The following is a 17,625-nucleotide window of genomic DNA, read 5'->3' as shown; positions in this document are numbered from 1 at the left end:
TGCTTTAAATCAGTGTTCAAAATTAGCCAGGTGTCAGGCACATTATGCACCTAGCGTTCGACCTCTTGTGAACAAGTGAAGGTGCCTGGGTACCAGGATGGTGTCTGACATCACCACATGGAGGTGCATGCCTGGGGGATTATTGGAACTGGACTGTTTTCACTCACTAATAGCCTATCCTGTAGAATTCTATCAATCATATCATAGCTGAAAAGTCAGAATGAATTTCTGGAACCAAAATGCTTTTTCTGTGCAGCCTGAGCAGGAGCAGTCACCATTAAGAAAAAGAGGTCAGAACAGGTCAATATATATGTGGGCTATCCCTGGATAAAGTTTCTTTTCGTCTTTAAGTTCTCAAAGCTCTTAACCCAGCTCAAGGTTGTCATCTGAACTAGCCAGATGTTTAACTAAAAACGGCACCAGAAAGCTACGTTCCCTCCACTATGCTGCGTGGAACCTTTCTTTCCTTTTGAGCTTATTTCTGTTTGTTTGAAACATTTACATATCCTTTTTTCTATTTAAAATATCCAAAACTGTTTAAGTATAAAACAATTAAAAATGAACACACAGAGTTTTGAAAGAACAGGAGCAGCAAAAACCTGTTTTGCAAGCCAATAAAAGCAGCAGCCAACACCAGTCTGCTCTTTAAAGCCTTGGGGAATAAAAGGGTCTTCCACCTGTCACCTAAACAATAAAAAGCAGGTTTTGCCTTCCTGAGAATTCAGGGGGTGGGGGGTGGGGAGGTGTGAACTTCTTTCTGTGGTATCTGGTGAAGTGTGCATGCACACGAAAGCTCATACCAAAATAAAAACTTAGTTGGTCTTTAAGGTGCTACTGAAGGATTTTTTAAATTTTGTGGTCCTTTTAGTTTGCTTGTTTGCCATGGGTGTTAATGTATAATGAAGGTTTGCTGACCGAGGAGAGTCTGCTAATTTCCTCCCCTTGGCCATAGGAGCTGGTTTTAACAGATGCTATCTCTGTCACCCATTTGTTACACAAATTGTGGCCAAAAAGAGGTGACTTTAAAAGGTCTCGAAACCACAGATGAGCAGAGCACCTTCCTTGCTGCCCATGAAGAGCCATTTCTTTCCCACAGCACGTGGTAATGGGGCAGTGCACAGACCCATGCAAGAACACAGAATGATGAAGCAATGGGTAAGGCTGGGATCTAAATAGTTGTATTGCATGGGCCTAAAAGTTTGGCCCATGCCCACCAGCATTTTCCCCCCTTCTTCTTCTTTTTTTAAAAAAGCATGACAAGCTGATTTAGTATTTATATTCCACTTTTCCAACAACAAAGTGGTTCACAGTAATCACAATAGCATTTAAACAAAAAACAAAAACAAAACCCCATTGTGATCACTATACAGTACTATCACACAGTAGCATATAAAGCAAACAACAACAAATTCATCAAAACAGCTAATCCCATTCAACAAAGCCATAGTAACTCACAGTGCTGCCAGGATAATTCCTAATCACATGGAGCCAATGAAACACGGGTCAGCTCTTGAGTGCTGGACTAGGATCTGGGAGATCGAGGTTCAAATCCCTGCTCAGCCATGAAACTCACTGGCTGAACCTTCTTGGGCAAGTCACAGACTCTCAAACCTAATCTGAGCTCACAGGGTTGCTGCAAGGATAAAATGGGGAAGAAGAGAACCACATATACCACCTTGGGCTCATTGAAAGAAAAGTGGTATATAAATGGAACAAACAAACAAATTGTGCAAGCCATTTGGATCTTAGGTCACAGGACCAAAAACCCAGCTCAGCTCCCAGAGGACCCTGGTTTGAGACTCTATGCAGACAAGAGGTCCTGACGTACAAATGCATTTTATGGAAATGCTTACTTTACTGTGAATCCCTGTGGAACACATTCCCAAACACTCAGTTTCTCTCCAGTTTTCAGTGTGATATGTATATGTGAGAAAAATCCATTCTACACTTCCTTTCCATTCAGCCACCATCAATTTAATCCATAGTTGTTGTTTTTTTAAAAAAGATATCGATATCTATCTATCATCTATCTACATACAAGTGTGTTTTGCGAGCTCTGGTTACTACTTCTACTGAATACCGCAGAGTTGGCAATGTTAATTGTTTAATTATATACGCACATCTGTGGCAGAGAAGAAGCCTGGAAAGTTTATGTAAGATGCGAGTGATTGAAAACAGATAATTAGAATGGAAATTGCTACGTAAACTTAATCTGCAGTGGGCTGAGATTGGCACAGCTAGGAAAACACAGGATGTAAGGGTCAAACTTCAACCAGCAGCAACAGACCAGTGTGTAGAAGCCAGGCTGCCATTAACTTAATATAAAGTGGCAGGCAGTGGTGGAGGGGTAAAGAAGGCTGAGAGCCAAACCCTCCTCTCCAGCACTTTCCCCCAGTGAAATTGCTTTCTTTCCTTTTTCTTGAGCTGGGATCTGAGGTCAAAAACAAACCTGCTGCATTAAAAACAAGTAATGCTTGGGGAAGGAATCTGATTCCCCTTCCCTCTCCTACCTATCAATGCTTCATCCCCAACCTCCCACTTTATATTAAAATCAAGATGACCCACGTTTATTTTTTATTTTATTTTTTTGCATCTACATCCTACCTTTTTCTCCAAGGAGCTGAAAGCAGTGCACATGGTTCTCTCCCCTCATTTAATCCCCACAACTCCATAAAGCAGGTAAGGCTGAGATGCAGTAACAGGCCCCAAGGTCACCCAGTGACTGGGATTTTTAACCCTGATCTCTGGCGCTGTGGGTTAAACCACTGAGCCTAGGGCTTGCCGATCAGAAGGTTGGCGGTTCGAATGCCCGAAACGGGGTGAGCTTCCGTTGCTCGGTCCCAGCTCCTGCCAACCTAGCAGTTCGAAAGCATGTCAAAGTGCAAGTAGATAAATAGGTACAGCGGGAAGGTAAACGGAGTTTCCGTGTGCTGCTCTGGTTCGCCAGAAGTGGCTTTGTCATGCTGGCCACATGACCTGGATGCTGTACGCCAGCTCCCTCAGCCAGTAAAGCGAGATGAGCACCGCAACCCCAGAGTCGGTCACGACTGGACCTAATGGTCAGGGGTCCCTTTACCTTTACCTGACACTCTAACCACTGCACCACACTGGCTCTTGTGTCCTACATGGAAAAGTCTTGTTTAACCCAAATCCTGTTTACAGTACTTGTGTACCACAATGCACTTTCATAAATCAGATCATTGCATGCACCGGTTTCCTCCCCTGAAACGCCCCTTGCTGAACTCCCAAACTTCCTTAAGCTCAGAAAAGCAGTTTACAGTTTGGGACTTGTGAGCACTTGCACATGGATTAGTATCTCCACTGGATCCTAGCCATTGTCATCCGCTGTTCAGATTTTTATCAAATACATGTCAACAAGAATGCAAGTTCTTTCAAAGTGAGTGCGCTAACCCCTCCATCGATGAACCTCTTCGAAACAGGCAACAATATTTATGTAAGCAAATCTGCTGGGTGCGGGAGGAACTGTTCTCTGGTTTGATTTACAACCCTAGCTGGAAAAGAACTTTCAGGGTCACAATGTTCACCTCGAATTATAAGTCACCACAGTTTTCCTTCCAAGTGCAGGAATTACAAACTTTGGCAAGATCACCAACTGCCACTAAGATATTGAGATATTTAACCACTATTGAATGTTCACCCTCAAGGAGAAGATATTTTGCAGCAAAGCTGATCAAAAGCACTGGAAAAAATAATAATAAAAGAAAATAGTCACAAGTATTACACTGAACCGAAATTGCCTTCATGTAGAAAAACAGTAAATCGGGTCCTCCCTAACAAAAGGGCATGTGTTGCGGGGTGACCTGGCAACCAAACCCTGTGTTGTGGGTGGGAACGTTTGGATGGCCACAACACCCTATTGGAGGTCCCTCGATGCTGGGTGCAATCAGACCAATGGGATGACAGCTAAACTCTATTGAGGGACCTCTATTTAAGCCCATGCACATATCCCTGAGCTTCCTCTTTTGGGCCTGTGCATCGGAACACCCGCCCACCTCTCCCTATATTTAGGGCTTGCACGCATGACCTTGCTATGCTGTCATGTGTCGTCTGTTGTTGGGACAGGGGCACGGCAGGAATTTTCCCCACTTGGCTGATTGGCTGGTGCCATTTGGGTTTCGCCTGCCATGTAGCAAATTGTCACAACTTGTAAGGTTGCGGATAGACTCTGGTTCAGGTGATGGGGTAGCAGAGCGGTCTGGCCATCCCTATGTGATGGGTATTCCGTTAAAGGAATCCTGGGACTCTTGGTTGGTCAACCCTGAGAGGGTTTGTGCCCTGAGCCAGAGTCCAAGGGGGGCATCTGGCTTGTGGACTGGCTTGACCCCACCTTCCACTTTGCCGGGTGTTCACCCGAGGCTGACCTATGGTGTGCCCTGGGTCAGTGCTGCCTATAAGGGTGCAGGGAGCTAGTCGAACCAGAGCCTATGCAACCACTACTTGAGTGTAATCAATAAAGTTGTGGCCTAAAATCTGCCAAAAACCAAACCAAAATTTGAGTCTTGTCTGAATTTTTTTGGGGTGGTTAAAAGGTCCACACACACAAATGTTCCCACAAGTATTGTGGTTCCCCATCAAGGCAGGTGCCATCTGGATATGTTTGACTTTCAGAACTGCTGTGTTACGAAACCTTTTTTACATGGGTAGATTATATCAGCAAATATAATGGTTGTAGTATTGACATTTTCTAGTTACCGAACACTGGTAACCGGTGTAGGCAAGCACTGGAGCAAATCCTTTTGTTGCTCTTGCTTACTTGCAAGAGTGAGGGCTCATCCGAAGGCACCCATCAACAGAGAGTTCTTAGGGGCCAAAGGGAAAAAATGACAATTTCGTACCTGTTTGGCCCGATTTAGTTTCATTTGAAAGCAAGGAGGAACATGGTTGAGGATCACTCTCCCCCCCCCACCCCCCAGTTTACAGAAAAATATGGCTGATAAAGTGACTCAGGGTATTTGAATACTTTAAATACTTTCGCTTGGTATAATAGAGCCCATGTTTTTGTTGCCCTGTCTTGTTTAACCATAATGTCTGTGCTATACTGTAAATAGTTCCAGTCGCTACCTTCCACGCATTCACATACCTGTGCTTTATCTATTTTGGTTTCATTTTATGTCTTGTCTTTTCCCAACATTGATCCGTAACTGTATATGGACTATGTATATTGTCATCAGAAACTGTTTGACACCGCATTTTGCAGAATTTTGTATAAACTTTCTTTTGAAAAGTAATGAAAAATATTTAAGCTGCATATTACATTAACCATCTACTTTGCCCTTAATGCAGACCCCAATCTGGTTTGGGATATTGGCATGGGTGTGTGGGCGATCCTCTGCCCTTTCTGGTCCCGATCCGGTTAGGCCTCCTGTCCCTACTATTTTTTGAAAATGATATGTATATACCAGGCACGTCCAACAGGTAGATCGTGATCTACCAGTAGATCACTGGACGTCTGTGGTAGATCACTGGTAGATCACTGGCTCCCCCCAAAGAAGCTGAACAACCTGGGCTCCCCTAAAAAAACTCAACATTTTGGCCCCTCACCCCCCAAAACGGGCCTTCCCTCTTCCCTAAAAGAAGCTCAACAAGTTTGACCTGAACCCCACATAACAGGGCTTTCCTTCCTAATAAAAAAAAAAGCTCAAAAACTTTGACCTGAACACCCAAGAAACGGGCTTCCCTCTTCCCTAAAAAAAGCTCGACGACTTTGACATGAACCCCCCCAAAAGGGGTAGATCACTGCCAGTCTTTAACTCTGTGAGTAGATCGCAGTTTCTTGGGAGTTGGCCACCCTTGGTATATACTGCTTGAGCGCAATAAACCTTCCAAGTGATTTATTTGCATGGAGAAAAGCTCCCATTAGCTTTAATGAGATATTTCCCCATGGGAACAGCAAAGGGCAATGGATTCTCTCTCTCTCTCTCTCTCTCTCTCTCTCTCTCTCTCTCTCTCTCACACACACACACACACACACACACACACACACACACACACCATCATGCCAGGGCCTCTCTGGTAGAAAAACCTTGGATGTAGAGGGCAAACCATGGCTTGTGTCCAGCTATGTTTTACTCAGAGCCCATTCTTTTCAAAGGGTCTTCTCTTAGTAGGACCTGCATTGGATACAGCCAGAGCTATTAACAGAAAACAGAGCTTATCTACAAAGCAGGAAAAGGTAATTTATGATGTGCCTCCCAAACTACAAAGGCAGGCAAGTCATGCAGCCCTTTCGCTGAAGCTAAGTGCACTTGGGTATAGTCAACATCTGGGATAAGTCTGGATGGGAGATCGCCTGGGAACCCCATGCTTGTGTTCCATGGAAGAAAGGCAGGCTATAAATATGAAAATTAAATACATTGGGTAGATATCTTGTTTTTTTGGATGCAGAAGTTACACTCTAATGTCCCACCCATCTTTTCACCCAGACAAATGAACAGGCCAGCCTCACATGCGCTCAGACTTATGTCCATGGTTTGGGAAAGACCATAACTTCTACAGCAAACATTTAAGTGTTGTGACAGATAAAATCTTCAGGGTTTTGTCACTGCATAGCTTGCCTCTGGAAATTCAGTCATGCTCTACACATGATTTGTAGGGACTTCTATTTGCTTTTATATTCTATTCCGTACACTGGAAGCAGTTTGTGGGGGTGAAGAGCTAAGTTTATCTAGTTTTAGCTTAGTCATATGTCTTCAGGCAGTCAGTTTGACTGAGTGTCATTTGGTAAGAAAACTGATCCCCTTTGGGATAGTTTAGACGGCTTCCTCCAGGACCACAGCCGTGAACAGTTTTAGAGCTCGAATTTGCCACTAACAGCCTGGAGGAATACTACAGAAGAAGATCTAATGCTGTCATTTAACACCGTCACATGTGTTATGATTATGTACATATGCACTCATGCATCCCATAAATCACTTGGGGAACTAGTGTGGAATCTGGTTTTCTAGGAATCTTGGCTTGCTTTAAAAATGAAAAACATGTTGCTAGTCCCGATTGTCGGTGAGCTGTGAAAATAAGTAGGTGGGCATGGGTGACCAAACCTTTTTGAGCTCCTCTGATTACCTCTCTTCCCTCGGACTCCCTTGAACTATTCTTCCCATTATCACCACTGCACAGAAAGAGGGAAAGCATGCATTTACATAATTAGAGTAAAGGGGACGCGGGTGGCGCTGTGGGTTAAAACCACAGAGCTTAGGGCTTGCCGATCAGAAGGTCGACTGTTCGAATCCCCGCGACGGGGTGAGCTTCCATGGCTCGGTCCCAGCTCCTGCCCACCTAGCAGTTCGCCTAGAAAGCACCTCAAAGTGCAAGTAGATAAATACCATAGGTCGTTATGGATATCTGAAGTGGTTGGCCTTCTGGCACTGGAGTTGCTGCTGGCACCAGCGAGCAGAGGAGGAGGAGGAGGTCAGCTCTGTGCATGCACACACGTAAGACTGCTGGACTGGTTCTGCCATTGTGTTTGCACAGCACTCACTGCCCCTCTCCAGGTAAACTGCACTTCCATGTCAGCCACTCCAAATGATTTTCCTCACGTAGGAGGGCAAGGAACTCACTAAGAAATCACTGGGCACATTTGTGGACTATACAGCTAACCTATATGGTTTTGAGGTGACCCCATTTAAAGCTTATGAAGATCTAGTGTGCTTTTTTTAATTATTATTTTTTACTTTTAATTAGTTTTTTTTAATGATGCATGTGTTAATGGGTGCCGGAAAAAAATGGCTGCCGTGAGCAGCAAAGAAGAGGAAGTGGCAGTACTACATACCAGTGAGCACCATCACCCACAGCAAACAAAGCACTGTGAAGACCCACAATAACCCATGTCCCACATCCATGATATTTATGGATCAGTCAAAGGAGAGACATCACCTTGCCAACAAAGGTCCGTATAGTTAAACCACACTGTAATGATGTGTGGAAGTGAGAGCTGGACCATAAAGAAGGCTGATCGCCGAATAATTGATGCTTTTGAACAATGGTGCTGGAGGAGACTCTTGAGAGTCCCATGGACAGCAAGAAGATCAAACCTATCCATTCTGAAGGAAATCAGCCCTGAGCGCTCACTGGAAGGAAAGATCCTGAAGCTGAGGCTCCAATACTTTGGCCACCTCATGAGAAGAGAAGACTCCCTGGAAAAGAGCCTCATGTTGGGAAAGATTGAGGGCACAAGGAGAAGGGGACGACAGAGGACGAGATGGTTGGACAGTGTTCTCGAAGCTACCAACACGAGTCTGACCAAACTGCGGGAAGCAGTGGAAGACAGGAGTGCCTGGCATGCTCTGGTCCATGGGGTCACGAAGAGTCGGACACGACTAAACAACAAAAAACAACAACAATGGAGACAGCTCTGATCTGTGATTTGATGGTGGTTTCAGAGAGGGTAATGGAAAAATTAGGCAATTTTTCAAGGATTTGTTTTACTAGATTTGACCTAGATTTACTAGATTGGCACATACACATTCTCTACCCAACAAACATGAAATTCTCTCCTTCCCTTCCCTGACTCCTGCTGCTCTCCACTTTTTCTCCCTTTTGCTTCCCTCAGTCCACCCACCTCCAGAATCTCCCGACCATCCCTTTTTCCCTCGTACCCAGCTGGGGTTCATGAGGGAGCAGAGTGGTAGAGTGCCTTGAAAACTTGATTATCTATAATAAATAAATATTTTTTTTAAAAAAAATCCTGTCCCCACCCCACAAAAAGGAGAGAAAAGGGTTTCTAGTATATATACCAAGTAAAAGGTAAGGGACTCCTGGACGGTTAAGTCCAGTCAAAGGCGGCTATGGGGTTGCGGCGCTCATCTAGGTTTCAGGCCGAGGGAGTCAGCGTTTGTCCACAGTGTTCTGGGTCACGTGGCCAGCATGACTAAACCGCTACTGGCACATGGAGGACCGTGATGAGTGCCAGAGCACACGGAAATGGCGTTTACCTTCCCGCTGCAGCGCTACCTGTTTATCTACAGTGGTACCTCGGTTTAAGTACACAATTGGTTCCAGAAGTCTGTTCTTAACCTGAAGCGTACTTAACCTGAAGCGAACTTTCCCATTGAAAGTAATGGAAAGTAGATTAATCCGTTCCAGACGGGTCTGCGGAGTACTCAACCTGAAGCGTACTTAACCCGAAGAAAGAGTGTAATTGGTTCTGGAAGTCCGTACCTAACCTGAAGCGTACTTAACCTGAAGCGAACTTTCCCATTGAAAGTAATGGAAAGTGGATTAATCAATTCCGGACGGGTCCGCAGAGTACTTAAACTGAAAGTACTCAAACCGAAGTGTACTTAAACCGAGGTATGACTATACTTGCAATGGCATGCTTTCGAACTGCTAGGTTGGCAGGAGCTGGGACAGAGCAACGGGAGCTCACTCCGAGCTCAGTTCGGAGATTCGAACTGCTGACCTTCTGATCAGCAAGCCCAAGAGGCTCAGTGGTTTAGACCACAGCACCACCCATATCCATATACTGAGTATGATGAAGGAAGTGGGTTTTGCTTTATTTGTCTTACGGGAAATTCTTTTAGAAACTGAAACCACCACACTGTTGCCTCAGAAAAGTATCTCCCATTTCTAGTCACGAAGGGCATCCTTCAATCAACGAAGGTGACCAAAGTATGAGGGAATGAAAGAGAGCAAGAGGCTTGTCCCGTGTGTGTCATGGTCCAGTATATATATATATAAGGAATATAAAATATTTCCTGTCATACCTGAGATTGCTGTGTAAAAACGGTGTGACTATTAATTAAGCCATGTGTAACATTTTGGGTGGGTGATTGCTTCATGCTGAGTCAGAAGAAGGCTTGAGTTAACTAGGGAGATAGGGTGAAGTCATTTTTTAAATAGCATTTGAAAAACAAAAGACGTCCAACAGAAGCACCAGCAGTTAACACGAATTCATAATTCAATGGATCCCAGCTGTCCCCTGAAATAAAACCTTCTTCAACTGACATCTGAAAACTAATAGAGAAGGATAAAATATGTAATGCATTCATTTGCTTGGGGTTGGTAAAAGGAATGTGGCATGGAATAAATTCAACCACAGTAATGAGGCACCCCCAACAACTTTTTGTTCTTATGAGATTATTTCAAGGGAGAACATGTCATGAAGAAACGTTCAGGACTGTGGTGCCTAGCAGCCCAATTCTGCACAGAAAAGACTCGAAAATAATATTGTAGAGCTGGGAAAGGGCAACCAAAATAAGACCAAGGGGCTGGAGCAGCTCTTCATAAGGAAAGGTGACATCATTGGCAGCAAAAGTCAATTATATATATATATATATATATATATATATATATATATATATATATATACGTTTTGGGCCAGTGGCCTTGGATGGTTTTAAAAGTGAATCGGACAAATTCATATCAGATAAGACTATCTATGGCTACTTGTCATAATGGCCATATTACCTATCAGAGGCAATATGCATTACCAATGGGAGATGGCTCCTATCCTGCTTATAGTCTTCTGATATGCCCCTGGCTGGCAACAACAACAACAACAACAACAACAACATTCTGTTATTTATACACCACTCATCTGGCTAGGTTTCCCCAGCCACTCTGAGTGGCTTCCAGCACATATAAAAACATAATAGACAACTAAAAAAACATTAAAAATTTAATAATAATAGTGATGGTTAGAAATTAATAATAATAGTGATAGTTAGAAAGGAAGGGACCCAGGTGGCGCTGTGGCGTTAAATCACTGAGCCTAGGGCTTGCTGATCAGAAGGTTGGCGGTTCGAATCCCTATGACAGGGTGAGCTCCCGTTGCTTGGTCCCAGCTCCTGCCAACCTAGCAGTTCGAAAGCACGTCAAAATGCAAGTAGATAAATAGGAACCGCTACAGCGGGAAGGTAAACGGCGTTTCCGTGTGCTGCTCTGGTTCGCCAGAAGCGGCTTTGTCATGCTGGCCACATGACCTGGAAGCTATACGCCGGCTCCCTCGGCCAATAATGCGAGATGAGCGCGCAACCCCAGAGTCGGCCACGACTGGACCTAATGGTCAGGGGTCCCTTTACCTTTTTTAGTTAGAAAGGAAGAAAATGAGAGAAGAAAGGAGGAAGAAGTTAATATAAAAGTGGTAGGGAGGAGGAATGATAGAAATACCGGTAGCTTGTGGGAGAATAGGGTGCAAGTTAAGTGTGAAAGGAGATGGGGAGAAGAAATTACAGGAGATGAGTAAGAATACTTTAAGGGACATGTATATAAAATAAAACTTAGAATCTCTCAGCTTAGAAAAGAATGCTGGACTCGATATGTCTCTGACTTGTCCCACCAGAGCTTTTCTTATGTTCTTTGCTCTAATGCAAGCGCCAGACTCTAATATATCCAATGGGTGACATTGGAGCAGAGCTGCAGCAGGTAAATGGAGCTCATATGATGTCTTGCAAGATATCGAAAAGGCAACTGGAGTACTGACTGCCTTCCCGTCCAGAGCAATGCTGGCAAGTCCCTGGTTGAATGGGGGCAATAGTCCTGTCCCATTTTGCTAGCGGATGATGCTTTCTTACCCGAAGAAGTAGACACCTCTCAATGAGCTTCACTAGCTGAACTGAAACAACTAACACTCGGCCGTCCTAACATATCCCGATAACATTTACAACATTAAGTGAATTTTGGGCTCCAGTTGCATCATATGTGGTGAATCAGCTTTCCCTAACAGATAAATCTTGCATATTTGTGTGTGTTTGTGGGTTCGTGTGTACATCCATGGGTGAAACCCATTTAAGAGTTTGCAATACATGCATTTTATATTTAAGAAGCTTATGGAAGTCCATCTGCAGCATCATATGATTCTTCTGAAAGCAAACAAATAAAGCATAGGCTTGCCTGTAATTTTCTATATCCGTGGGAAGCCATGTGTTTCAAGGAGCAATGCAATATTGCAAGTTCTCCCTTAAGATGATTCTGCTGACAAGGCCTGTTCGGATATTCTTGTGTGTCCTACATTTATCCAGAACTTAGGCCAGAGTTCCGTAGAAAACCCTCTGGCAAGAATGGGAAGCAGATGGTTCAAGAGGAATTATTACACTTGGGGTCACTGCGTAAGGTTGTGAAGAAGAGCAGAGCCTCATCACAGTCTGGACCGGCTCCACTGCCTTAAAAGGATTTGGCACAGGTACCCTCAGCCGGCACAGCTGCGTTGGAACAGATTAATAAAGCACCTGAACTTTCATTTGGATCCTTATTCCCACGAGCCCTTTTAATGTAGAAATTCTTCTAAAACAAATTTCAATAGGCAGAAGCAAGCCACAAAATATATTGTATCATCTTTGCTGTCTTTTTGATGTACAGTCTGACGGGTTGCATGTAAAAAAAAAAGATCATGTGGAAAAAAAGATCTTATACGTCAACTGACACAGCAAGAGGAAAGAATTTTTTAGAGCAAATGGCAAAAGGGTTTGAGGAAGGGGGGTGGGGTAGAAATCAGCATGCACATTGCGGGTCTCCATGCAGCCTGCCCTAAATAGAGCAACGCTTGACTCTGAAGGATGCCGAATTACACACCTTGCATACATGATGCAAATCAAGCAGATTTGCTAATCCCTGCATTATTCATTTTGCTTCTGCTGATTCACGAGGGCAGGGGTGCAAGGGTCTACGTAGGACGCTGAAGCCCCGTCCCTGGAAATCCGATCCCTTGACAGGAGCCACAGTTTCGTGGTAAAGCACAATATTTGTATGCAGAAGGCCCTGGGTTCAATTGCTGGCATCGCCAGCAGCAGGGCAGGGGAAGGGATCTCTGCCTGACCTCAGAGAGCTGCTCACAGCTGGAGTAGACAATGCTGTACTAGACGGAACAATGTCCTAGTGCAGAAGAAGAAGAAGAAGAAGAAGAAGAAGAAGAAGAAGAAGAAGAAGAAGAAGAAGAAGAAGAGTTTGGATTTGATATCCCGCTTTATCACTACCCGAAGGAGTCTCAAAGTGGCTAACAATCTCCTTTCCCCTCCTCCCCCACAACAGACACCCTGTGAGGTGGGTGGGGCTGAGAGACTTCAGAGAAGTGTGACTAGCCCAAGGTCACCCAGCAGCTGCATGTGGAGGAGCGGAGATGCGAACCCAGTTCCCCAGATTACGAGTCTACCACTCTTAACCACTACACCACACTGGCTCTACACTGCAGAAGGAAGCAGCTCCCTATGATCACTAGAAAGTCCCTTCTCTCCCCTGACATGCCACTCCTGTGTTTTCTGCTTCCGACATTTCACCAAGCCTTGCCCATACACTGTGGGGGGTACCCTTTTCAGCCCCAGGGCCATATTCCCTGAGATCCACCTCCGAGGGCCTTCTGGCGGTTCCCTCACTGTGAGAAGTGAAGTTACAGGTAACCAGGCAGAGGGCCTTCTTGGCAGTGGCACCCTCCCTGTGGAATGCCCGCCCATCAGGTGTCAAGAAGATAAAGAACTACACAATTTTTAGAATACATCTGAAGGCAGCCCTGTATCAGGAAATTTTAAACGTTTGACATTGTGTTATATTTTATATGTGCTAGAAGCCGCCCAGAGCGGCTGGGGAAACTCAGCCAGATGGGTTGGGGTATAAATAATAAAATGGTTGTTGTTGTCGTTGTCGTCATCATCAGTGCTTTTTTTCTTTAAAAATGTTTAGGGGTACTCTCATTTTTACTCAAGAAAATCACCATTTTATAGTTCAAATCAGGGAAAATAAATACAGTAAATGGACAAAAGTACAAAGATTAACAAAATGTTTAGGGGTATACATACCCCTGCGTACCCCCAGAAAAAAGCATTTGTTGTTGTTGTTGTTGTTATTATTATTATTCCCACTCGGGCAACCTTCCAAGGGCCACTCGTGGGAGAAGCCAGAGGCAAAACTCGAAGAAGCAACAAGTGTAAATTTTATTGTGTAGAGTAGACTAGTTTCTACATACACTTGAGCATACCTCTTTATCCTCCAGTCCTGGAAACCAAGTTCAATTATCACAGTTCAACAGCACATCCTAGCCTGCCAAAAACACCCCAAGAAAGCTTGGTGCCCTGAGGCTCCCCACCACAACCACACTATCAAACCTGTCCAATTGCTAGATGCTGGGCCTTGAAAAAAGGAAAATAAAACTTAAGGTTTTCAGCCTTCACCTGTGGGCTGCACACAAAACCTATGAAGCACATCCAAAGCACATTCTTTCCCTCAAAGAATTCTGGACACTGTAGTTTACCCCTCACTGAGTTATAATTCCCAGCAACCCTTAGCAAACTACAGCTTCAAATGTACCTGAAAGGTGTAGTGTGAACACAGCCTTAGTTTCTTGTTTCCATGCTGCTGCAGCTCACATAACGGCAGCATATACAATGTCCTGTTTTGACAATCCTGACTCTCTTTCCAAATACCTGAACCAAGGTGGCTGAAATTGCAACAGGCATGCTCTGTCTGAGTGACTATGAGACTTTATCAAGCATTTATTCTTCTGAAAACATAAGACTGGCAATCATAGATTACAATACATCTTTAAAACACAATTAATACCCAAATTAAAAATAGGCAAACCATGACTCTCTGAACACTTTACTGAACCGCAAGTGGCAGTCTAAGGCTCCAAACCTATACCTACCTACCTACCTACCTGGGAGGAATAATGTTGAGCATAGTACACAAATGTATCATTGCACAGCTAATAACTTGCAGCTAGATTCTCTCCATGTTTACTCAGATGTAAGCTCACTGAATTCAACTGGAATTCCTCCACTGAAAGCATACGGTATAGCCATAGCTTTACAACACTTGTGAAAAATACTCACAACTGGTTTTGTCATGACTCCAACGGAGTCGTCCAGACCATCTCATGATGCACCCTAGCTGTCTTGGATTTATTTGGGACATAGAAGATATTATTAAGTGAGTGGGTTTTTTTTGTCAATTCTAAATAATACAATAGGAAGTAGAGAGGAAGGCAATGTCTTAGCCAATGCTGGAAAAATCCTAAACAGCTGGTCAACCAGCTGCCTTCAAATTTGGCTCTGACACCTAAGAATTTTGACCTACTTTCCATCCCTGTGCAGGGCTGATGTCTAAAAATTTGATGCTCGCTGCTATTTTTCCAGCTTTGCTGTTACATACAGTATATACTGTGACAATCCAAGATGCTGTGGTTCTTACTATACAATACAGTTAATTAACTTCACACAATACAATTAATCAGAGCTGCCACAAAAAACCAACTAGCAGGTCCTGCTGGTCAAACAACTAGCCCTGCTCATAGGTTTGCCATCAAGGTCAACCAGAATGACCGGAATGGAGGCATAAAGAACAGAGCCTTTTCTGTGATGGCCCCACCTTTGTGGGAGCTCCTTTTTGCAGGAGGCACATGTGCCTTCCTTTTTAAAGCCTGTTTAAAAACAGCTAAAGACATTACTTTGTTCCCATCTGCTTTTAATTAATAATGTTGGGCTGGAGTTTTTAAATGTCCGTGTTCATTATTTCATATTACATTTTCTGTGGACTGCTATTTGAGTGGTTTTATCCTGCTGTTTTAAGCAATACAGCTCTACATTCAAAGAACACCGGAGCAGTACGCAAAAAATCGAATATAAAACAGAATACAAACCATATTAAATGTGTAGTTATTGGGTTTTTCCTGTTGTTTAAAAAAAAGTCAGCAATAATTAATAGCTGGAGAAACAGAATGGACTGATTTAGGAAGGAGAGAGAGAGAGAGAGAGAGAGAGAGAAAGAAAGAAAGAAAGAAAGAAAAAGATAAGTTTGCAATACACGTCACTATTTTTATTGGTTGTTGCTATGGCCAATTATACCCAGACAGAATGAAAGGGTTAAAAATATTGGATTTATTTTTTTATTTAGTCTTTGCCGGGTGACAGAAGGATAAGGAGGCAGGCGCCAGCCAAGCCTCCCCAGGGAGGGCGTTCCACAGGTGAGAGTACACAGGTGTACTACAATTACAATTAAAAGAATTGGCAAGGAGCTACTAAAAATGGCTGTACAGAAACCATGATGTGGATTTCCACTGAAGCTTTCTCCAGAAAACATGTTAAGCATACAGCAGCTGTAACACAGCCAGCATCTACACCAGAGATGTTAAACTGTGCTAACCTTGCCGTGACGTGAGACCTCCAATTCACGTTGTTGCAGTAAATTCAGAGCTAGTAGGTAGTTATAAAAAGCTATGCTCACAGCGGAGTAGCCTATTAGTTCTAAGGAGAAATCATAGAGCACTTCAATCCTATATACATGTCAGTGGGACTTGCCCCCAGGTTAAGCAGGTACAGTATTGCGACTGAATTAGATTTACCCAATGAAATCCTTCTACTAATTCCAACCACATCATAGTTACTCCAGCGGCACCATGATAGAACAAGTCCAATATAATTTTGTTTCTTATTATTTTTGCAGACTTCTTGTCCTCAGACCATTTTCCTTCAACTGCTGCATTCTCTGATCATGGATGAGAGAGAGCTGACCTGGGTGGGCAATAGTGATGGGGAAGGAATTCAACTCATTTTGTATTTAAAGAAGAACATGCCTAGCCACACTTTCTGAAATAACACATGAACCAAAAAACACAGCCTTCCTTTGAAATCGGCATTCTCTGAATTTTGCAATGCAGTTCTTCAGTCAAGCGATGAGTACAAAATTGTACATATTGACTAGCTTAAAATATGCATAAAATGCATATATAGTGTAAGTGATGTAAGAGAATGCATTATATTGGGGAAAATTGTTTTGCAAAAAAATATGTATTTCAAGCAAAATTGCACACAAAAATGTGTATGTTAGGAAAAATTCACACTAAAATGCTGATGGGAGTAACTTAAGTGCCATATAAATTTTTGCTAAATTAATACAATTATACTGTACACATATGCTTCCCCAGCCTGGCCTGGCCTGGCCTCTATGTCCCCATTTCCTCTGTTGTTTCTCTCAGTTTATTTCTGATAGCAATCTTCTCATGGCAAGATCCTGCACCTGCCAAACCAGTTATTTATAAAGTGTAATGTGCGTATATGGTGTTATAGAAATAAACTAATAATAATAATTAAAGCGACTGCAAATCTTAATTGGAACGTTTCCAGTTCGTGGACTGTCCAAACGGAGTCTTCCTACATTCCTGGTTCAGCACTGAAACTCACCATTCCAAAACTCACCCCTGCCCAACAGCAGCAGAGCAAGTCGATCGGGTGCCTGGGGCAGCACACATGCCCTGTGCCCAGGGGCAGGGGCAGCTGCCTGCAGGATGGTGCAAGCTGGGGCAGGATGCTCCGCAGGGCCTCCAAAGAGTCTGCCTGCCTCCTCTCACTCAGCCACCCTATAGCTGAGGGGGAGGTGGCAGGCGGACCGTTTGGGGCAGGGTGAAGCCTGCGGATACTCAAGCCATTGCATCTCCTCTCCCAGGAGAGATGCGTGGCTTGGGCCCCGTGGTGAGTGCCGCCCAGCATTTTGTCACCCCCCCATAGTGGTTACACCCGGGGCACCCCACCCCTACCACACACCCCTTCCTCCGCCCGGGGCACCCAATAATAATTGCATTGCTGTTGGAAGCTAACTGTATAAATAAACTGCATCTCCTGAACTGGCCTTACTCTGATCCCAAGCAGCCAATGAACAGATAACTAATGACAACTCTGTTGCTATGGT

General features: G+C 43.9%; 1 protein-coding gene across 7 annotated transcripts in view; it reads right to left on the bottom strand.

Moving 5' to 3' along the window:
• The window catches only part of SLC8A1 (solute carrier family 8 member A1), a 297,760-nt gene that overhangs the window by 238,031 nt on the left and 42,104 nt on the right, over nt 1-17,625 (bottom strand). Inside the window, exon 1 of one of the 7 annotated variants that reach the window (XM_035111009.2) lies at nt 1,456-1,784. The exons of the other annotated variants lie outside the window; for them this stretch is intronic. The gene's annotated coding sequence lies outside the window, so the exon portion shown is untranslated. Of the gene's footprint in view, nt 1-1,455; nt 1,785-17,625 lie in introns of those variants that run through there. 7 annotated transcript variants of the gene reach the window in all.

Source organism: Zootoca vivipara, chromosome 3, assembly GCF_963506605.1.
Source record: "Zootoca vivipara chromosome 3, rZooViv1.1, whole genome shotgun sequence".
Taxonomy (NCBI): Eukaryota; Metazoa; Chordata; class Lepidosauria; order Squamata; family Lacertidae; genus Zootoca; species Zootoca vivipara.
This window is presented reverse-complemented; position numbering and strand designations above follow the sequence as displayed.